This window comes from Polyodon spathula, chromosome 5 (assembly GCF_017654505.1).
Source record: "Polyodon spathula isolate WHYD16114869_AA chromosome 5, ASM1765450v1, whole genome shotgun sequence".
Lineage (NCBI taxonomy): Eukaryota > Metazoa > Chordata > Actinopteri > Acipenseriformes > Polyodontidae > Polyodon > Polyodon spathula.
Genome location: NC_054538.1, coordinates 12,915,933 through 12,922,338, shown reverse-complemented (window position 1 = coordinate 12,922,338; position 6,406 = coordinate 12,915,933). Strand labels below are relative to the sequence as shown.

The 6,406-nt window shown below is 36.7% G+C and overlaps 1 protein-coding gene across 1 annotated transcript in view; it reads left to right on the top strand.

Moving 5' to 3' along the window:
- Positions 1-790: 790 nt before the first annotated feature.
- The window catches only part of LOC121315579 (dihydropyrimidinase-related protein 5), a 47,655-nt gene continuing 42,039 nt past the window's right edge, over positions 791-6,406 (top strand). The window contains exon 1 of the mRNA XM_041249792.1: positions 791-891. The gene's annotated coding sequence lies outside the window, so the exon portion shown is untranslated. The remainder of the gene's footprint in view (positions 892-6,406) is intronic.

Sequence of the window (6,406 nt, the reverse complement as noted above, 5' to 3'; positions counted from 1 at the left end):
TGATGGCACAGGGCATTTTATAACCTTAGCTCCGCCCCTTTATGCTAATAGATTACCGGAATTTACACACAACAGCCAATAAGGACAGACAAACAACAGCCAATAATAGGGGAGACACAAACACACCACACTCAGGCTTGAAATTACAAAGACACAGACAAAGGCAAACACAGCATGCGTCAGGAAATACAGACCAGCAAGGGAATATAATTAAAAAGCGCTATATAAATGCAATACATAAATATGTATTTCTTATTTCTTTATTAATTTATTTTACATGGTCATGAATATGCAGAAATACAGGAGAGGCTACAGTATCAAACATTACTGTGAACACAGTCTCCACACCCAGCACAGTCTACTGACCAGGCTGGTCTCAAATACCATTGACTCATCTATATTTTCATCGTTTAATCGACTATCGTATCATTTTGTAAACCAGTTGAGCTTTTTTGCTTGATGACAACGCCCTATCCTGTAACCACAGTTACCTGAGAAAATCGCTTGGGTACCAATCAAATACAGTTCGACCGGTACGGTACTTGACTACTTTGCGTTGCAGCCTGTCTAGTGTGTAGTTCTACTCTTCTTTGTGCCATTCAAGCTGAACGTTTAAGAACTACAACTGAGGGACAAGCGATGGGAACAAACCGATGGCTTCATCCCGTCCCATCTGTCTGTATATTGGCTGATGTTACTAAGCTGAATGGTAGAAACGCTATTTGATTGGCTCTGTTTTGTCTCACGTAGGAGCGCAATTTGTCAAGATGCTGTGAGGAGGCTCTGGTTTTTGGCCAAGTGGAGCATCTAAGGCTTTCTCGTGCCGTGCCAGCTGTCACCAGTTCCCATTAAAAAGGAAGCAGCAAGAAAACGGCACTGGAAATAAGCAAGGTAAATAAGCTTGTTTTGCATACATATGAAACTGTATTTTATCAGTGTTTTGAAATCATGATGTATTTAATTATAGTGTTGGAAAAAAGCAACGTTTTTACCTCTCCGGTCTATGGTATCAGTATTACACTTTAGCAGATGAAATAGGGAGGTACTTGCTTCTTGCAGTGAATAAAGGCAATTGAAAAAATGTAACCCCAATATAGAAATAAATACAATACATGAATGACTCATGCATGCGTACAGATACATGCTTTCATGACAATGTATACAGGGTATGCTTAGCCACAATTCATATACATTTTTGTTACTTTTTTCCTTTTTTGAAGAACTAAGAAATTAACATAAAGGGTTTGCATGGATATCTTTGGTCACACGTACCGAAGGCGCTTGCCAGCTGTTTCGGTTATATATCGACAATACATACTTTTGATTGATATTAACAATGCTGTATAATACTAACACTGTATTTAATATTGTACAATATAAATGTATGTATTTACCCTGTTTGGTGTAGGATGCCTGCTGAAAGATGTCGGTTTGTGTGGACATTGTGCTTGGGGAACGGGGTCTGTGCAGTTCAGTGGCAGTTCCATTGTTGGTTGTATTGTTGATTGTATTGTGGGCTTGGAGGTAATGTCACCACAGAAGTAAAAACTACATTTAAAACATTTATTTAATTGTTTTTGGGCAAAGATGCCACAGTAGCTCATTTTCGTTTAAATTTCGTGTTGTGAGCATATGAACAAAATTGAGATGCAAATGTATATGGAAACGAAGAATAGAACATATGTCAGTTATTCAACCAGTTATTCAACTGCATATTAGTAGAAGTGATTAAAAAAAAAAAGAAAAAAAATATGGTGGTGATGCATTTTATTCTTTAAATTTTATTTGGAAGAATTTTTAAACATGTGAATGAAAGAAGGGTGTGCCCTGAACAGAATGAGTATTAAATATAACTTTGCAAGTAGCTTAAACACAGCTGCAATAAATACATATATATATATATATATATATATATATATATATATATATATATATATATATATATATATATATATATATATATATATATTGTTAATTGTATAACACATTGTGTTTAACAATGGTTTTACAAATACAGCCAGTGTTAGCATTTTAAATCCCCAAAGTAGAATAAAACACACTAGCTTGGGTAGCAAACCTGCATATTTTTGTCAAAGAAGTGTGGACCTATTTTGCTTTACCTAATGATTTATTCATTCCAGTGGCCCAAGGAAGACGCATTGTGCTTTATTCTCACAAACAAAGGGGCAAGGCTTTTTTTTTTCTTCTTTTTTTTTTTTTGCATTAATTAATTTTTTTAAGCAGTGTTCTAGTATTTAGTTAATCATTTTAATGGTTGAAGACTGGTCAACAGCTACACTGTGGACTCAGAGTAAGTACTGGTATATATTATTAAGAGAGTTCTAATGTGGCAGAGCTTTATAGAGGGAGGGGGGAAGGTCTGTCTGAAGCAGCAAGCCAAATCTGAACTCACGAATGCAATGCTCTGTGGCACTTCGATGATGGGTGGGCTTTTTTCTTCTTTAAATTTGGAATTGCTAGGCCTGGGATACAGTGAGCTTTCAAATAGCAGAAGTCTTACCTCGCCATAGTTTATTGAAATTGTGCATCGCTACCAACCAATTGGTCTTTTTGCACACAAGTGAGAGTTTTTTTCCTTTTTAATCATGGCCTTGTACCATAACACACTCTTACACACTCTCTGAAAACATGCTTATGTTACAAAATTTGGTGAGGGCATGTGTTTGGACTATAATTAAGGATCACAAAGCAGCGTGTGCAGTATGTTAGCTGCTGCTGTGAAATGGCTGTGATGTAAAGAGAACTGTCTCTGATAATGGTCACACCCTGCATGCAGTTCTGGGCTGGACTGCATTCTGGGTACAGCCTAGACTCCATAACTCACAAAAACCTTTCCCTAGTTAGAGCACAGAGAGATGTATGTCATTGAGGCTTGATATAAATTTACTGTACTGGTTGTTGCTATTTTTCTGGGACTTTTTACTGAATGACTTTGATGAATGAATGCACATCTTGACATAGCAGTCAGCTCTTGTCCCACTGAGTGACGTGGAAGCTCTGGGGCGTACATTATATGCTTCCTGTTTTTATTTAAATATATGACTGTGGCAAAGTAGTTTGCAGTGTGCAGGCGAAGGTTTTGTACATAAGAACATATGAATAAGGTGTAGAGGTAATGCAGTGCTCAGTAATAACTAACACAACACACTTCACGGTGAAATACAGCTCTTTATTTGTGCTGGGTTGCTTGTTTGGCAACCTTAAATAATAATACCTGGCTCTAAACAACGATGGGTATAGCGCAGGTAAACCACAGGGTTCAGTCCTGAGTAATAATACTAATAATGACACACATATCATCTAAAACACAAACATGAACTGCCTTCTGTAAAGTCTTATTTTATTTATTTATTTATTTTTAAATTTAGAGTGAACAATTGTTCTTTTTTTAATTTATTTTCCCCCAATTTGGAATGTCCATTTATGCTGCTTCTCCTTGCGCAGTGAATCCCCACACAGCACAGATGTTCTGAAGGTGTATGAACATCCTCCGATCTCACAAGCCTAAAGAATCACTTTTACGCTGAGCAATCCAGAGCAGAGGTGGGCGGGCTACCGGTCCTAGAGAACACGGACCAGCCCTGCCTCTTATCCACTCTGATTGTGCTCTGTGTCTGGCCAGTAGGGTTCACTGTTGTGAGATGGGGAGAAGCAATCCCAGCCGGTTTCCCATCCCCCACCCCGGCAGCGTCAGATCCAATGTGATGCCCCGCATGTACAAGACAGTGTAAGAGAAGTGCTAGAATATGTTTGAAACATACAAAATATATGATAACATAATAATTAACATGATAATTTTAATTTCAAAATCTGAACACTGTACATCTCTCCCCCCTCCAGCTTGTGTTATCCAGAAGCAAACCTTTAATTTCTTCATTCTCCATCTCAAGAGCAAAGCATTGTATAGCGTAAGCTGTATTTAAAGAAATGTCTCGAAACCCTGCTGCTGTTTAGTGTTTTTTTGTTAAATGCCCAGACCAAAAAAAGTTTAATTCAAACTGTGCAAGCGACTCGTATCATGGGGTTACTTGACAAGCATAAGTTCATGTTGTTATTATTATTATTATTATTATTATTATTATTATTATTATTATTATTATTATTAGTAGTAGTAGTAGTAGTAATGTTTTTAGTAGTAGTAAAATGTGACTGATAACCTGCTTGGAATGTTGACTGTTTAATTAAGCTTTGTTTTGTCTAAATCCACTGCAGTTGTGCAATTCCAGCTTACTGCATGTATCACAAACATTTTCAGTTAAGTGTGAATAAACAGCATGCATTTTTATTTTTATTTAAATTATAAATACATGATTACTGTTCTATATAACGTAATTTTTAAACTACATGTGAATGCTTTATTCCATATGGATTACCTGTAAAATAATAGGATTTTCAAGCAAATATAAACAAGTAGCTATGGTGACATCACCAGTAAATTATGCAAATGAGTACCATCGAAGGTTCGAACCTTCCTTCGGTAGTGTTCCAAACCTTCGAAGGTCAAAATGTACCCATCGTTTCAGCCCTAGACTATTGTCACTGGGCAATGTCATGTATAATGCCTGCTACATGACTCAGAAGTTTTATTTTTCCAGTTTATGGATCTCTGGTTTATAAGGTTACACCTTTACCATTCTCTGTCTAGACTGTATGGGAACAAGTGGGCACTTTAGCTACTGTGGACTCGCTAATATTTGTTCTCTTGTTGTGTGCAAGCAAATATGTTTTTTTAATGCGCTGCAAGTTCTGGACTAGTTCCCTACATGAAGGCAACAAGGGATTAACTTAACTTGAGAAGTGAATATTGTGTGTGAGGTGCTGTGCTTGAATAAAATATCAATAGTTCTGATTAGCAAAGTACTGGAGGTCTGTACCTTCTCCAGGAACCAGTAGAAGATTGGGGTTCATTAATTATACTTGGGGCTTGAAGTTTTCAGGTTTTATTTTTGATCACATGACATCCCTTTAAATTTATTTTGAGCCAATTCTGTTTGCTAATTAAACTTAAAGGCTGTTAATTACAAAACAATGTCACTTGTTATTACCTCCGTATCTTCACTGAGCCTGATTCTGTTTCACTTCATTTTTATTTCTAACAGACGTGACAAATTACACGAGTTGCTCATCGCTGATCCTAATTGCATTTCATTCTTGCAGTCACCTAGTTTATCCTTGTGCTTTTGTTATTTTCACTCGTTGACAGATTTTTCCTGACAGATTTTCTTTTCAGCATAAAATGCCCAGTAAGGTGTACACTGGCAGCAAGTCCATCACTTAAAATCTCATTGATTTGCAGCAATGAAAAAAATTATCTTAATCCAGTCTTTAATTAGTAGTTTTCTCTTTTATTAGGATGCAGAGACAGTGACAAATTATCATTTAAAGGGTTGAGATTTGGAAAATAAAAACCAGAAGGTTCAAGTCCTAATTATGCTGTATATTGAAAACAGGTGCTGTAATGCAGCAGATATTTGAACCCTGGTTAAAGATTCTCTGTGTCTGCGCTCATTCTTCATGGGTACTCACTTCATGGGTACCTTCTGCTTCTGTTGTTTCTTCTCTTCATTCTTGGGTTTTCCTTTGCTTTTCCTTGTCCAGAATTTCTGTCCTGCATTCTGAGTTCTACCAGTTACTCCAGCAGTGCATCTAATTCAGACAAGACTGTGAATGTTCTCCAGCAGCACTTCAAAAAGTGCAGATTAAAACTTTGTCCTTTTGACAAATTTTATTTAAACATAATACCATATATCTGCTTTGCAGTTCAAAAGTGCTATGAGCAGTGATTCTCAGAAAATGTAATGTGATGTTTTTAAATATTATTTGGCTCCATAGCTGTAAATTCAAAATTAGAACCTTCCCTAAGTGAAAAAAATGTTTACTGTGAACTATGTCTGTATGTAAATGTAAAGCACGATTCACACAGGACTAAACACCAGGTGTCCTCAGAGTTGGTCAAAAGCAGAGGATGTCTAGTAACCTCTCAGATGTGGATTCATTTTCATCTGCGAAAGTCGGTAAATTAAAAATGAAATGCAATGTTGTGGCTAGAGAAGGTGCTTTTGTGCATGATTTGTAAACAGTGAACCAGGTTGTGTTTCACTGAACTGTAGAATCTCCGGACAGATTGTACCAATGTTAATATTATATTATGGTTTATTGCAAAGGCTGGTATTGCTTTGAGGGGAATACACAGAAATGCCGTATCAATTCTAATATAACTCTGACATGGTCAATTCACATGGGAGTAAAAAGACACAGGCTTGAGTTTGAAATTTTACAGAGTAAAATCAGTGGACCTCTGAGAAAATTATCTGGGATAAAAAGAAGTGGACGATTCGCACTGGGCTAAATTTCACTGATGTTTAAACCACCTGTTTACGTGGCG